Source organism: Bos indicus, chromosome 26 (assembly GCF_029378745.1).
Source record: "Bos indicus isolate NIAB-ARS_2022 breed Sahiwal x Tharparkar chromosome 26, NIAB-ARS_B.indTharparkar_mat_pri_1.0, whole genome shotgun sequence".
In the NCBI taxonomy this organism is placed as follows: domain Eukaryota; kingdom Metazoa; phylum Chordata; class Mammalia; order Artiodactyla; family Bovidae; genus Bos; species Bos indicus.
Genome location: NC_091785.1, coordinates 17,373,976 through 17,391,976, shown reverse-complemented (window position 1 = coordinate 17,391,976; position 18,001 = coordinate 17,373,976).

Sequence of the window (18,001 nt, the reverse complement as noted above, 5' to 3'; positions counted from 1 at the left end):
CCACTGAACTGGGCTTGCTGCTGACCTTTCTAATTAAGCGCGCTTCCCGGGTGCCTGCCACAGCAGTGGCTCGCTCCCCCTCTGGCTCACCAGGCGGTGGGGAGAGCCTACTGCCAATGGAGTGAGAGACACACGTCCACTCTATGCTCATTAGAGAAGACACCAGAAGCAGGAACTGGGATCTAGGCAAACCTTTGCTTACTGGGAATGGTCTCAACCTGAGATTTTAATCATTTCCGGCTTTGCAAATGGCGTCTCCCCCACCCTTTGCTTTTGGTACGTAGAGTGTAGTAGCCATTGCAGCTCATGTCAATGAAGGAAGCTGCTACAAGCAGCTCTGGAAGACATAGTCAACCCCAACCATGACATATTTAATAAGGTATCTGAAAAGCAGCGTTCAACAAGGAAGTCTCTCATCCCCATCAAAGGAATCCTTCCCCCATATAGGGCTGGACAAAGAGGTCAATTAATATGATTAGGTTTACCCCAGGGGCCAATATGGCTCTTGTGTCCTTTAGTGGATTTCTGAAATTAAGCCTATTAATTGACCTCACTTTTTTACATAAATTACTTTCCTCGGGAGGGGGTGGAGGGTTTTATGGCGGAAACTGCCTTTTTAAAAACGAAAAAAATAACAATAACAATAATAACCCGACTGGAGCGGAGGGATATGCCTAAATAGTAAAAGTGATACTACGATCGAATTTTTGTTTCTTGTCTTGTATGCTCCATACATTATTAGGAAGCACATTTGCTGCTTATGACTGAAAAAAAAAAAACTTTTAAAATGTTTATTGTAAACCTTTTTCATCCTCTTAGAGTATGCTTTTGAAAACATAGACATGTAACCGTAGCACAAGACTGTCTCCATCCTTTAGTAAAAATGTATTCTGTGGAATCCTCCTTTTACCTTTAAGGACTTTTCTTATCACTCTCTACTAGTCTACATGATTCCTCCTGGAAAAAGCAAATGAGTGGTAGTACACATTCGGTGTGCTTATATATCTTCTACCGGTATGCCTGTATAAAACACAAACAGAAATCTTCCATAGATACAGAAAGGAATGCCAATATGGAATGAAGAACATGTTCACAACGTGGATTTTATTTTGTGTTAAACATTGTCCTCCTCTCACCCATCTTAATTTTCATACAGGTCAGACATGGGCACACATCACAGAGGAAAGAGAAGCTAGGGTTTTTCTAATAGCAAAAAAGACGATAATTGGGAAGATGAAGTTATTTTGTGTTTCGATGTAATTTTTTGCTTTTTTTCACATTAAAAAAGTTCACTCCTCTTTTCTGAAGTACACACATTACAACTTCACTCTTGCATTATATATTCACCTAAAAAACCTTGCAAATCTGCATGTTGTGAAAGAATTAGATTGTGTATTTATACGATCCCAAACTTGTTTCTTCCATATTTTCTTCTTCCATCTGAATCACACAACCACCATCCACTCTTGCCCTCTTTTTAGAACGTTAAGGTTAGCACACAAAAAGGGAAGGAAACAGAAAGGAAGGAAAGACGATGGTTAAAAGAGTGAGACAGAATATAGAGAATATTGAAACAGCTTAAGAAAGGATTCTGGAATATTTTGTACCTCACGAAGAGAGTTAATATATAGTGGAAATTAAATTTCACTCTAGGGATTTCACTCTAGGGATAGCAAGGTTATATATGCATTTACAAAAATGTAAGCACACTTCTAGTAATTGATAAGCATTATACAAATAACTATTACATTCATAATTGAAGAAATAAACGGTATTAAAGAGAAAATTTCTCTTTAAAACGACTGTCTCCCTTTTTGCTGATCTCTAAGTCCAAACTCCTACCTACAAAAATCTAGTGCAACCAGAATTGGAAAAATAGAGATACCAACAGCCTGGATGATCTAGCTTAAAGTGCTCACATTTCTTGGTTAAAAAATTATAGGTTGATTACTCTCTTCAATTATCAAACAAGTGTTAGTTTAACATGAGCTTCAAGTATTATCCTTCCCAATGTCCTCTGCAAAGTTTGTTAACTTAATATTTATTCGGCAGATATTTCCTTGAACACTTACTATGTGCCAGAAACTGTACTAATGATAAGATATAACCCCTCCTGGAGTCATTTGTGTTCCTTTTCTTCCCTTAGTGGGATATGCTCTCAGATTTCTTGAAGTTAGCTGGTAACCCTACCCACCCAGCTTCAGAAGAGTGCCAACTGCAGAAGATCATGTGACTAATTTCTGTGGCCTCCTGGCAGTTTCATTAAGGTCTGTGAGTGACATCCTATTTAATGACCTCAAACAGTTGTCAAGAGTTTAAGCTGCAGCTTCCTAAAATGCACAAGCTTAGAGCTGGAAGGATTCTAGAGATTACTAACCACTCCTTCATGTGATAGATGAGCAAAGGAAGGCTCAGAGAGGTTAGGTAATTTACTCAAAGTCACACAGCAATCTGGTGGCATGCTCTGCCCAATGATCCAGAGAAGTGCTCTTTATACTAGTGCACATTGCCTCTTACCCTGTATAGATGAGGGCCCTAAAAGGAAGCCAGGATTTTAGCAAGGATGAATGTGGAAGAGCCTCACTCTGCTGCTGCTGCTGCTAAGTCGCTTTACTCGTGTCCGACTCTGTGCGACCCCATAGACAGAGCCCACCAGGTTTCCCCGTCCCTGGGATTCTCCAGGCAAGAACACTGGAGTGGGTTGCCATTTCCCTCTCCAATGCATGAAAGTGAAAAGTGAAAGTGAAGTCGCTCAGTCGTGTCCGACTCTTCTGGACCCCATGGACTGCAGCCTACCAGGCTCCTCTGTCCATGGGATTTTCCAGGCAAGAGTACTGGAGTGGGGTGCCATTGCCTTCTCCGAGCCTCACTCTAAAATCACCCAATTCGGTGACTTCAAGGGAAAGAATGAAGAAGAATGGGAAACATTTAGAGATATATACACAGAAAGAGGGGAGAAGGGACAAAAGCAAAGATTGAGATCACTCATTCAAAAGCACATCAAAACACCAAAGCACCATACAAAATAATTAGAATAAAATTTGACTTTTGTCCTTCTTGGAGGGGACAGAATGGAGCCCTTATCAATCTTTGGGACACCTGTGCACCAGTTTTGATGGCTTCAAGGTTCTTTACAGCCAAGTGCATGGTCTGCAAACCCACGGATCGAATCTAGTCTACGTGTCTGTGTAAATAAAGTTTTATTGGAATGTTAAAAAAAAAAAAAAAGACATGATCCCTCATGGAGTAACCAGTAGGAAGGGAGAATCTTGAATATCTAAAAGATTCCAAGATTAAACAGAGCAAATACAAATGTGGGACTTCAGACACTATCACAGGTGATGAGAAAGATTTTGCTGGAGTAGGCATCCCTGCCAATTTCCTTGCAACTCATACTTCCTAGATGACCAACACTTTGGATATGCTGCTATTTTTATTAAGTTATTATTAAAGATATTAAAGTCCCTCTTTCTTAGTTTCAGTGGATAGAATATTTGACTCTGAAGAAAAATTAAACTATATAAACTATATTGGCCTTACATAAATATTTTAGGGCACTTTTTCCTGTCCCCAATTATATAAAATTCTAAGAAGCTCTGTATCCTGAGGGTAACAGAACAGAGGGTACAGATAACTCAAGGCCTTAGAAAAATTAAAAGAGGGAACTGAAAGGTAGCTAATTATATTTCTTTTAAGAACAAACCTGGTACATATATATGTTATATATATTCCTCTGTATACTCTTTTATATGAATAGTACATTTCACTATTTTAAATTTTAAAAGAATAGAAGTATAGGGTTTTCCTTTTTTCTTTTTGTTGTTGTTGGAGATTCAGTACTACCTTTCCTTCTCCAGGGGATCTTCCTGACCCAGGGATCGAAAGAAATGGAAAAATTCAAGAAAAATGCTCACCGAGATTGACGTTTAGGTTCTTTCAATAAAGCCCACTAATCAGTAAGCAATCCAATTAATGTTCAAGCGCCTTGCCTTTAAATATAAAAACTTTAGGGAGCCAAGGATAGTAAGAAATTTAAGAAAAAGCTCCCAAAATATAGATTTTTTTAAAAGAAATATTTTTTGGTAAAAAAAAAAACAAAAAAAAAACAGAAAAAGTAACAGAAGAGAGACAATGCAGCAGGCAGAAGAAAGCAAAACAAAACAAAAGCACTATTTTATACTCAGATTTATAAGAAAAGATAGTGAAAGAAGAGCAGAAATACTATAAAAAAGGAATATCCCAAGGCCAAGAAGGTACTCTTGAAAATTAAAAGAATGCTCTTAAATATTTAATAAATTGTTTTAAGATAAAATTGTAAAAACTTCCCCCCAACAGAAAAAAATTTAGAATTAAAAAATGAAAAATATTTAAAAATTAAAATCTAACATCCAATTAACAGGAACTCCAGAAAATTAGAAAAGAGAAATGAGAAGAAATCACTATGTTAAAAATATAAGAAAATGTCCCAGAACTGAAGGGCATGAATTTACACTGAAATTACTCATTGAATGCTCACCCAAATGACTATACCAAGATAAATCATGGTGAAATTCAGAAAATCAGGGTATAAAAAGCCTAAAATCTTTCAAAGAGAAAAAGTAGGTCACATACAAAATATTGGGAATAAAAATAGAATCGGATTCCTCAATGATAACACAAATGGCTAAAGAAAAGTTAATACCTTCAAATTTTAAATACTTTTCAATTTTTTTTTCCAACATAGGGTTCTACAACCAAACTATCAATTAAGCATGTGAGTAGAATCAGTACATTTTCAGAACATGTACTCTTTCCCAAAAAGGTAATGATTCACTAAAATGAGGGAGTAAACCAAAAAAGAGTAAGACATGGAAATCAGGACATAGTGGATGTAAGTCAGGAGAAAGAAGAAGAAAATCCTAAATAATAATAAAAGAAAGTCCCAGGGAGAAAACAAAATCTTCCAGTGGCTCTATGCAGGAACTGTGATAGTCTCAATTTACTCTGGAACCAAAGGCTTGTAATCTGTAATAGAAAATCTTGTTCCATTCCACAGGGATAGGATTGGCTGAAAAAGACAGCTTCAAAATAACTAGGCAGGAAAATGTGAGCAAAGAGCAAGAGAGAGAGAGAGAGAACAAACAAAAGATAACCTTCTCACTGAATTAAATTCCAAACTCCATCTAAATGCTATAAAAATAGCCTTTAAGATCAAACTTCAGTACATAAATTCACTCTGGAAGAAAATGAACTGCCTCACACACAAAAATTAATGAAGGAATGATGTTACTAAGAACAGGCAAAGAATTATGAAGCAGAAAGAAATGAAACACAAACAAGTTGATATTTTAAAAGAATCATTTTAAAATACAATTAGAAAATCCTGGAATAGCCATTGAAATAACATAATACAGACAGGGTAAGGTCTCGGAGAAGGCAATGGCACCCAACTCCAGTACTCTTGCCTGGAAAATCCCATGGATTTTGGGATTTTGGATGGAGGAGCCTGGTTGGCTGCAGTCCATGGGGTTGCTAAGAGTTGGACACGACTGAGAGACTTCATTTTCACTTTTCACTTTCATGCATTGGAGAAGGAAATGGCAACCCACTCCAGTGTTCTTGCCTGGAGAATTCCAGGGATGGGGGAGCCTGGTGGGCTGCTGTCTATGGGGTCGCACAGAGTCGGACACGACTAAAGTGACTTAGCAGCAGCAGCAGCAAGGTCTGCAGTGGCTACAATAGAAAAGAGAATAAATGTGAAGATAGCTCTGAGGAATTTCCCCCAAATGCAGCAAATAACGCTTGTTTAGTTGCTCAGTCATGTCTGATTCTTTGCAACCCCAAGCACTGTAGCCCGCCAGGCTCCTCTGTCCATGGGAATTCTCCAGGCAAGAATACTGGAGTGGGTTGCCATGCCCTCCTCCAGGGGAGCTTCCCAACCCAGGAATCAAACCAGGGTCTCCTGCATTGCAGGTGGATTCTTTACCAGCTGAGCTACCAGGAAAGCCCCTCATGATGCAAAACTCACTTATTTCAGCAGTTTTCCATTTTTCATACCTTCTTTTACCGAAAACACTTCCCTTAAAAGTTTTTCCCACATTGTGTTCCTTTTCTTGTTAACAAATTTGCAATCGATAGAATACAGTCTTATTTGACCTCTAGTAAATCCAGGTACAACAGAAGTATTTTACCTATTGATGGTTCTAAAGACATGTCTATATTACCAGGTAATAATTCAATGTTGAACATTTTCCAGTTCACGTGAACCTGAAATTCATTTAGTTTAATTTGTAATTGTTGATTTGTAAGCACTTACTTTTCTGTAAGCCAATTAAATAGAGCACATTTACTAATTAATCTCAATAATATTATCCAGAGACAAAGACACACACTGAGACACACACTATCCAGACAGCCTCAATGCAAGATTTAACTTCATTTTCTAAACTTAGTCATGAATCAGATATTACAATATAAAATTCAACAGTTTATAAATAACAGTTGGAATAAATAAAATTTTTAAAAGCTTCTTCCCATTTTCCCCTTAGTCTCAGGAATTAGAGATGGTCTAGATTAGTATTTCTGAGAGGCCTGATCTTAAGGCACAGGGAGAGAAAATCAAGCTCTAACAAAATGGCAGCAGGTCTAAACAAAATGGCAGCCACACAAAGCAAAATGGCCATCACAAATCACAACACAGAACACACATACATGCCCAGTCATTCTAATCAGACACTCCTTAAAATACAAGATTGCAGTCTCTCAGAAAACCTCCTATAGAGACTCAGAACTTCAGATCCAAGTATGAACAGAGTAAATGAAAATATCTCAGGTCTTCAAAGATTTCAAAGGGAGGAATGGAGGCCAGGTTGAAAGCAGAGGGGGAGGAAGGCGGGGTGGGGGGGTGGTCAAAAGGGGTGGCCTTATAGACGTCTCTTGCCACCTGCAGATACCCAGGCGTTACCAGACTTTACCCTGGAGCTCTGGGGAAGGGAGGATTGGAACTCAGCCCTACCAGAAACCAGACCAGACCAGAATGGAACCAGAATTCAAACCAGAAACCAGACCAGAACAGAACCAGAATTCAAGTTATCTGCCAAGTGAAGGTGATAGGCCTCCAACTCTCAGCTCAGGCTGAGGTCCTTCAACTGGACTCCTGAGTCCAGGAGAGGGAGATGAGAAAAAAAAAAAAAAAGTAGGACAGGAAGGGTTAAGAAGAGGAAAGAGAGAAGGAAGGAGAAAAAGGTCGGTAAAGTCTCTTGTTCTTTACCTGGTCAGGGTACTCTGACCTGTTGTCCATGCCAGGAGGAGACCAGGGACAAAAGGGTCCCAGTTGCAGCAGCGGGGTCTGGTCTCATTGGCTGGCAAGCTGGTCCGTAAGTACCCTGAGTGGTCAGGATGTCAGTCTCAGTGAAGAGTCTCAGGGACTCTCCACTGAAAAAACAGATAATGGACATGGAGAATAAATTGAGTCTCTCCAACACATACATCTGTTGGAGCAGTACAAAAAATATGCAAGTGTGTTAATGTTGGAAAAGCAGTATTTAAAAGGATAAAATCTAAACATTTTTGTGAATTGAACAAATATGAGCCCTTCATTTAAAAATGTATCACAAACTCTCAATAGGATAAATAAAAACATACCTGGATATATTGAAAATTTTAAATATCAAGAGAGAAAATTGCTTAGAATTTTCAGTAAAAAAAGACAGAATAAATACAAATGAATGACAACCTAAAGACAAATTTTTCAATAACATACTTAATGCCAAAAACAATGGCACGACTTTTTTGAAATATTAAGAGATGGTGAATGTTAACCTAGGATTCTAGCTAAACTATTATAAAAAGGCAAAACAAAGATATTTATCATTCTATGAAAATTAAGTAAATTTATTCACCATATGTCCCCTCTAAAAATACTATTAAAAGAATGAATTTTAGCCAGAAGATAAGTAAACCTACAGGAAAGGTGTGAGATTTAACAAAAATGGTGAGTTCTGAAATTTACAACGTATTTCTGCAAATTAATAACTCTTAAAAAAATCTTAGCTTTGAAAAAAGTTGAAACAACCTATGCAACAACTACAGGATTGGTGTTCAGTGGATAAAGTTATAAGGTATTCAGAAGAAAGAAATACTGAGTAATTACAGGTATTGTCAGAAAAATTACATACTATGTACATACATGAAAAATTAAGCATTACTATTAAAAGAATAGGATACAGTCCATAGTTTCCAAATCAGGAAAGGATTAAAAGGCAGTAAAACTCTTTCAATCCAACATAATGAAGGAAAATATAGAAATACAAAGATTAATGGTGATAAATAAAAAGGCAAGTACTATGGTAAAAAATAAGTCTAAATATATCAATAAGAATTTCAACAGATTGTTTACATATAGAAAGAGAGATTCTCAGAATATGTCACAAAAATAAATTTCATCTTTATGTTGCTGACAAAAGAAAATCTAAAACAAAACTATAATGTTTGAAAGTAAAGAATATAAAGATACACCAAGAAAATATTAAACTAAAAAAATATAGACTTAAAATATTAACATGAGTCCAAAATATCATTTAAAGAGTCACTATAAGTAATAATACAAGGAACAATCAACCAAGAAGATATCACATTTCTAAACTTACACATAACCACTTAAATTTGAATTTTTAAAGCAAAAAATAACAAAAAACTGAGAAATCCACAATCATAGAGAGAAAATTCAAAATTCCTTTATCAAAAACTGATAGGGCAAGCAAAAGAAAATTAGTAAGGATATAGATTTGAAAATAAAACCATCAAACTTTATCTAATTTATGTACTCCTCCACTTAAAAAGCTAAGAATAGAGAAATGGGATAGAAAACTTGAATATATTTTAAGACATAAAGAAAGTCCTAACACATTTCCTAGAATCAATACCCTACAACCTAATTCCAAAACTAGGATAAAATGACAATATAAATAGGAGTGTATTTCACTTCACATAGTATTGAAATATGGGTATTAGGATGGGTATTTTCTTTAAAATTTTCAAGTTCAACAAAAGTTTTAAAATAGAGAAACTACATATAAATACATTTCAAATATAATAACCTAAAAACGTCATAAAATGGCATGCAAAACACAATTTTTAGAAAATATAATCATTAAACCTATCATTTAAATACAAATAGAGTGGTAGCCAAAAATAAGTTCTTGAAAAATACCTAAGCACTCACCTCAAAATTGATAAAAATTTAATTTAAAATGAAAAACAAAAAATGAAGCAACATTTAGTAATTTTTAGAAAGGTATATTATTCTAAGATGGAAAATGGTAAGAAGGGAGTTATAAGTCACGTCAAATCTTTTCTTCTCCTTCACTGTCAAATAATGCCATCTCTATTTGATGACCCTGAGTCTGTAATTTTTATTATATGCAAATTGCTGTAGTCTTATTTCAAAGAAAACATTTCCAAAGCAGTACCTGAACCGTGAACTTCCGGATGTTCAAGCTTGCTTTAGAAAAGGCAGAGGAAGCAGAGATCAAATTGCCAACATCTGCTGGATCATCGAAAAAGCAAGAGAGTTCCAGGAAAACATCTATTTCTGCTTTATTGACTATGCCAAAGCCTTTGACTGTGTGGATCACAATAAACTGTGGAAAATTCTTCAAGAGATGGGAATACCAGACCACCTGACCTGCCTCTTGAGAAACCTGTATGCAGGTCAGGAAGCAACAGTTAGAACTGGACATGAAACAACAGACTGGTTCCAAATAGGAAAAGGAGTACGTCAAGGCTGTATATTGTCACCCTGCTTATTTAACTTATATGCAGAGTACATCATGAGAAACGCTGGGCTGGAAGAACCACAAGCTGGAATCAAGATGGCCAGAAGAAATATCCTCCGGCCATCTTGACGAAAATGACCTCAGATATGCAGATGAGACCACCCTTATGGCAGAAAGTGAAGAGGAACTAAAAAGCCTCTTGATGAAAGTGAAAGAGGAGAGTGAAAAAGTTGGCTTAAAGCTCAACATTCAGAAAACGAAGATCATGGCATCTGGTTCCATCACTTCATGGGAAATAGACGGGGAAACAGTGGAAACAGTGCAGACTTTATTTTTTGGGGGCTCCAAAATCACTGCAGATGGTGACTGCAGCCATGAAATTAAAAGACACTTACTCCTTGGAAGGAAAGTTATGACCAACCTAGATAGCATATTGAAAAGCAGAGACATTACTTTGCCAACAAAAGTCCATCTAGTCAAGGCTATGGTTTTTCCAGTGGTCATGTATGGATGTGAGAGTTGGACTGTGAAGAAAGCTGAGCGCCGAAGAATTGATGCTTTTGAACTGTGGTGTTGGAGAAGACTCTTGAGAGTCCCTTGGACTGCAAGGAGGTCCAACCAGTCCATTCTGAAGGAGATCAGCCCTGGATGTTCTTTGGAAGGAATGATGCTAAAGCTGAAACTCCAGTACTTTGGCCACCTCATGGGAAGAGTTGACTCATTGGAAAAGACTGATGCTGGGAGGGACTGGGGGCAGGAGGAGAAGGGGACGACAGAGGATGAGATGGCTGGATGGCATCACCAACTCAATGGATGTGAGTTTGAGTGAACTCCGGGAGTTGGTGATGGACAGGGAGGCCTGGCGTGCTGCCAATTCATGGGGTCGCAAAGAGTTGGACATGACTGAGCGACTGAACTGAAGTTTCTTTTTTAAATTTTCTGGCCACACCCTGTGGCATGCAGGATCTTAATTCCCAGACCAGGGACTGAACCCATGCCCCCTGCATTGGGAGTGCAGAGTCTTAACCACTGGGAAAGTTCCCCAAGTAAGTTTGCATATTCTTTAATTTCATCTCATGTAAATGAGGTTTCACTGAAAGTCATCTATATTCATTTCAATGCTGCCCTATTCATATTCCAATTGTTAGGAAAGTCTTTGACCGGAGTAATAAATAATCTTAAAATAGAAAGTTTGCTATGTTGATTGCTATTTCCCTCTTCCTCTTGAAGAATATGGAGATTTCACAAACTTAAAATGTGAAATTTGTTTAACCCAACATTTTAAAGAGGCATATATGTATATCTATCTGGAAAGAGATGATTTTTTACAGAATCAGTGTTCTCACTGTAAACTTCATAGTCACATTTGTAGCAAGAGTTGTATTTTATAGAAGCATGCTTCAATGGCCAGCTTTTCTAGAAGAAACACCAATGTTTTCATAAAAGTAACAGTGAATCTGAATTCAGAGAAAACACACTTAGAATTTAAACATTTGAACGTCTCCTGAAAAATTTTTGGTAGAGTCTATGTGTAGAGCGACATCTCCCAGTAACAAATCCTGAAAAATGCTGCATAAAATTTCAAAAATGTTTTATATTTAAAAAAAAATATTGCTGATAAGGTAGAGGGGTAACAATTCCAAGTGGAGAGCAGAGAAAAATGACTCCACAGGGACAGACAAGTACCAGCCCAGAAACTGTCTTCAGTGCATCTGCCACAACATAGCTGCCAAGAACTGGTGTTTTTATGTAGCTGTTGTCCTAAGAGTAGTTCATTAAAATTTTTTAACAAAATGTTTTTTAAAAACAGAAACTTCCCTGGAGGTCCAGTGATTAAGACTCTTCTTTTCTTCCACTGCAGGGGGTGTGGGTTCAGTCCCTAGTTGGGAGACTACTAATAAAATCCTGCATGCATTGCCCAGTATGGTCTCTAAAAAATATATATATATATATATTTTTTAATATATTATAAATATATATATTTATATATATATAAATATATATATATATATATATATACACACACACACACATATGGAGAAGGAAATGGCAACCCACTCCAGTGTTCTTGCCTGGAGAATCCCAGGGACGAGGGAGCTTCTTGGGCTGACGTCTATGGGGTCACACAGAGTCGGACACGACTGAAGTGACTTAGCAGCAGCAGCACACACACACATATAGAGAGAGAGAGAGAGGAGAAAGAGAGACACAGAGAAAGGTGCAGAAATAAAAAATACTTCAGTTCAGTTCAAGCAATGCTACGTGATCCTGTCCATTAGGGATGCCTGAGTGCCCTCCTGGCATGGCAGCTGGGTTCTACCAAAGTACTTGATCCAAGTGAACACAAGATGAAAGCCATTGTCTTTTATGGCAAAGTCTCAGAAGTCATACTCCCTCATTTCAGCAATATCCTGCAAGTTATAGAGGTCAACTGTATTCAGTGTGGGAGGGAGCTACCTAAATGTATTAATACTAAGAGACTAGAACAACTGGAGGCCATCTTGTTAGCTGGCTATTACATTCCATCCTCTGTCCCATTCATATGCAAAATACACTCACCCTCAAAAGATTCATCCCATTACAGCATGAGTTCAAAGTCCAAAATTTTATACCTTGATCAGGACTAGGTATGTATGAGTCTCCTTAATGCAGGACCTTAATGAAGCTCCCTGAGTATTGTTTTTCTTAATCTGAAGGCATGTGAGCTAGACACACCACACCAAATACAGATTAATTGGTACAGGCACAGGATAATTTCAATTACTATAGAAGGTGGCAAGAATGGACATTTGAGACCATTATTGTTTATTTCTTAATTGAATCTAAGAATATAAAAAAATTCCTAATTAAATTGTGACAATGCTTATTTGCAGAGTTCCAAAGAATAGCAAGGAGAGATAGAAAGCCTTCCTCAGTGATCAGTGCGAAGAAATAGAGGAAAATAATAGAATGAGAAAGAATAGAGATCTCTTCAAGAAAATTAGAGATACCAAGGGAACATTTCATGCAAAGATGGGCACAATAAAGGACAGATACAGTATGGACCTAACAGAAGCAGAAGATACTAAGAAGAGGTGGCAAGAAGACACAGAAGAACTATACAAAATATCTTCATGACCCAGATAACCATGATAGTGTGATCACTCACCTAGAGCCAGACATCCTGGAATGTGAAGTCAAGAGGGCCTTAGGAGGCATCACTATGAACAAAGCTGGTGGAGGTGATGGAATTCCAGATGAGCTATTTCAAATCCTAAAAAATGATGCTGTGAAAGTGTTGCACTCAATATGCTAGCAAATTTGGAAAACTTAGCAGTGGCCACAGGACTGGAAAAGGTCCGTTTTCATTCCAATCCCAAAGAAAGGCAATGCCAAAGAATGTTCAAACTACTGCACAATTCCACTCATCTCACACACTAGCAAAGTAATGCTCAAAATTCTCCAAGCTAGGCTTCAATAGTACATGAACCAAGAACTTCAAGATATTCAAGTTGGATTTAGAAAAGGCAAAGGAACCAGTGATCAAACTGTCAACATCCAGTGGATCATAGAAAAAGCAAGAGATTGCCAGGAAAACATCTACTTCTGCTTCATTGACTACGCTAAAGCCTTTGAATGTGTGGATCACAATAAACTGTGGAAAATTCTTCAAGAGATGGGAATACCAGACCACCTGACCTGCCTCCTGAGAAGTCTGTATGCAGGTCAGGAAGCAACAGTTAAAACTGGACATGGAACAACAGACTGATTCTAAATAAGAAAAGAAGCACATCAAGTCTGTATATTGTCACCCTGCTTATTTAACTCATATGCAGAATACATCATGAGAAACGCTGGGCTGGAGGAAGCACAAGCTGGAATCAAGATTGCCGGGAGAAATATCAAGAACCTCAGATACGCAGATGACACCACCCTTACGGCAGAAAGCAAAGAAGAATTAAAGAGCCTCTCGATGAAAGTGAAAGAGGAGAGTGAAGAAGCTGGCAAGCCGGCTTAAAACTCAACATTCAAAAAACCAAGATCATGGTATTTGGCCCTGTCACTTTATGGCAAATAGATGGGGAAACAATGGAAACAGTGACAGACTTTATTTTCTTGGGCTCCAAAATCACTGCAGATGGTGACTGCAGCCATGAAATTAAAAGATGCTTGCTCCTTGGAAGAAAAGCTATGACAAACCTAGACAGTAAATTAAAAATCAGAAACATTACTTTACCTACAAACGTTCACCTAGTCAAAGCTAAGGTTTTTCCAGTAGTCATGTATGGATGTGAGAGTTGGACTATAAAGAAAGCTGAGCACTGAAGAACTTATGCTTTTGAACTATGTCATTGGAGAAGACTCTTGAGAGTCCGTTGCACTGCAAGGAGATTAAACCAATCAATCCTAAAGGAAATCAGTCCTGAATATTAATTGGAAGGACTGATGCTGAAGCTGAAGCTCCAAAACTTTTGGCCACCTGATGGGAAGAACTGACTCATTAGAAAAGACCCTGATGCTGGGAAGGATTGAAGGCAGAAGGAGAAGGGGACAGTCGAGGATGAGATGGTTGAATGGCATCACCAACTTGATGGACATGAATTTGAGCAAACTCCAGGAGCTGGCATGGTGCAGTACATGTGGTCTCAAAGAGTCAGACACAACTGAACAACTGAACTGAACGCTTATCACTTATAATTTTTATTATTTACTTACACATGAACTTAATTACATATCACTTCTGTGTATAAATAAAAAGGAATATGTAAGCAAAATAAATCATCCCAGGTATTTAAAAATTCTCTTTACACTGAGTCTGTTCTTGATGACTTTAACTTGGAAGCATAAATATCTGAGCTTTTCTATCAAGTGTCATTCTTTGTACAATAAAGAATGTTTATGATGTAGTATTTCTTTAAAAAGTGATTCACTATTAGCTGCAGGATATTATTGCACACAGCTGATACCCATTCTGCAGGTTTTAATGCTGGCTATGACTAAAAGAAACTGGCAAATTAGTATTGACTCTGGACGGCTCTAGATCTAAGTAAAAATTTGGGTTCTATGAGTGCAGAAGAGGAAATTGATATCAAGGGACAACTAAAAGTCTCAGCAATGTGGTCATTATTTCCATATCATATCTACAAGGTAATGGAAACTCAGAGAATGGACTAATTTACCCAATGACACACAATTACTAAGTCATACAGCCAGAATCATGTCCAGGTGGATCCAAATTAACAAAACTATCGTAAAACACAGATCTAGAATTGATATGGCTTTGAGGAAATTGACATACTCATCTACTGTTCGTAGTATAAATCATGACAACATTTTAGGGAGAGGTGATTTAGCAGTACCTATCAAAAACCTAGATGTGCTTCCCTTTAAACCCAACAGCTCTAGAAATTTAGTCTATAGAAGTATCACTACAAATGTGGAAAGAAACATATTTAGGATTTACATGAGTGTATCATTTCTACAAGCTTTAAATTAGAAACTAGTATTGCAAATAAAGACAGCAGCAGGGCAGGGGGGGAATGGTGGCAGGTACATTGAAATTTCAGAGCCAGAAGTAGAATTATTGTCATTGGTGCAAGACACCATATGGTCTTGGTGGTCCATACACTCACTGCTGGTTCATAACCAGCAGTCACAGCAGTCACATCCCCTCTAGACCAGTTCTGTGGTAGGATTTGGGGGAGTTTATCTTGCTGAGTCAGTCTGGTAATCCTAAAGATTCTGTGAGCTGCCAGATATTTTTCAGTAAATTCCTTTTCTCCTTTATCTATTACATTGGTTTCTACTAGTTGTAACTGAGAACTGTAATTGATACTCTGGCCTCATTTCTTCTCCTCTTAACTCCCATAGGATCTGTGCTGTTGGTGTGCCCTCTGCTGGGATCTCACAGGGCTGCTTCCTTTATATCACTCAGGATTTATGTCAAATGTCACCCATGAGCAAAAGGCCCAGATCCCCCAAACTCAGTAAGTTCTGTACCCAAACTTTTCATTCTTTCAGATCTCCATGTTGTATTGTCTTCACAAGACTTATCACTAGATGAAATTATTTAGCTCACATTTACTTGTTCTCTTGTTTATTTCTTGCCCTCCCACAAATAGAAACTATAGAAATTACCGTGCCTAGAAAGTTGCCAGGCACTTAGTATGGGCACCATAATTTTTGCTGAATTAATAAATGAATGAAAGAATTTTATATCTTTGTTTTGTAATACCATGTAACTGTTAACATCTTCTGAATATCTATAGGAAATTAAATAAACTGGGGGTATGACCATCTAACAGAATATTACATACCTATTAAAAATATGAAGTATATTGTATATATCTTGGGGTTTCCCAGGTGGTGCTAGTGGAAAAGAACCCACCTGCCTATGCAGGAGACATAAGAGATGTGGGTTCGATCCCTGGGAAGATCCCCTGAAGGAGGAAATGAGAACCCACTCCAGTATTCTTGACTGGAAAATTCCCTGGACAAAGGAGCCTAGTGGGCTACAGTCCATAGGGTCACAAAGAGTATGTATCTTAATATAGAAAGAATTACACTATAGATTTCTAAGTAAAACAGTGAAATGTAAATGAAAGTAATTATATGATGATATGATTTCATATGTGTAACATGCCTACAAAGAATATGAGAAGATATTAATCAAATACATTAAGAGTAGTTTACTCAGTATAACGGGAATACTAAGATGGAAAGAGAAATCCCTCACTTCTTGCATAATACTTTTTTTTTTTCAGTGATTATGTATGTACTGTCTCTTTTTTTATTTCAAACAAACAAGCTAGTTTGAAAAAGATACATTTATTGGAAAAAATACTAAGATATGATATCATCTGCAATGAAAGCAAGAGTTAAACACACAACTACTGGAAGGACAGGAATGTTACTGGGTCTCAGAAACTCTCAGAATCAAGAGATATAAAAATTCTCAGATCTGAAATGCAAATCAAAACTACAATGAGGTACCACCTCACACCAGTCAGAAAGGCCATCATTAAAAAGCCTACACATAACAAATGCTGGAGAGGGTGTGGAGAAAAGGAAACTGTCTTACACTGTTGGGAGGAATGTAAATTGGTGCAGCCCCTATGGAGAACAGGATAGAGGTTCCAGAGTTGCCATATGATCTTGCAATCCCACTCCTGGGTATATATTCAGAGAAAACCTTAATTGAAAAAGATACATGCACCCCAATGTACACTGCAGCACTATTTAGCCAAGATATAGAAACAACCTAAATGTCCATCAACACATGAGAGGATAAAGGAAACAAATGTATATATGGTACCTATATAGAATGTAATACTTTTCAGCCATAAAAAAGAATGAAATAATGCCATTTTCAGCAACATGTATGGGCCTAGAGATTACCATCCTAAGTGAAGTCAGAAAGAGGAAGACAAATATCATATGAAATCACTTATATGTGGAATCTAAAATATGACACAAATGAACCTACCTACAAAACAGAAACAGACACAGAGAACAGATTTGCAGTTGCCAAGGGAGTGGGAGGATGGGAAAGGAATAGATTGGGAATTTGGGATTAACCGAATGATGCTAAAGCTGAAACTCCAGTACTTTGGCCACCTCATGCGAAGAGTTGACTCACTGGAAAAGACTCTGATGCTGGGAGGGATTGGGGGCAGGAGGAGAAGGGGACAACAGAGGATGAGATGGCTGGATGGCATCACTGACTCGATGGACGTGAGTCTGAGTGAACTCTGGGAGTTGGTGATGGATAGGGAGGCCTGGCATGCTGTGATTCATGGGGTCGCAAAGAGTCGGACATGACTGAGTGACTGATCTGATCTGATCTGATGCTGCAAACTATTATGTACAGAATGGATAGACAAGATTCTACTGTGTAGCACAGGGAACTATATTCAATATCCTGTAAAAAACCATAATGGAAAAGAATGTGAAAAAGAATACATATATATGTATAACAATCACTTTGCTGTACAGTAGAAATAATATTGTAAAATTATTTCAATAAAATAAATTTAAAAAAATTTTCATAACTTTTTCTATCCATCTCTTATTTTGGTTCCTGTTTACATGTCACCTTTACACTATTTCACTGCTACGCTTCTGCTACCCAAGCCTAGGGCTAGTGATAGTGGATAAGCTAGAGAAAGCTGACCCCTGTGGCTTTATCAGAAATTTCACGGAACTATCCATAGAGCCTATATACTTATCTGTTTGTTCTAGGTGGAGAAGGAAGTAGTAAGGGAAAT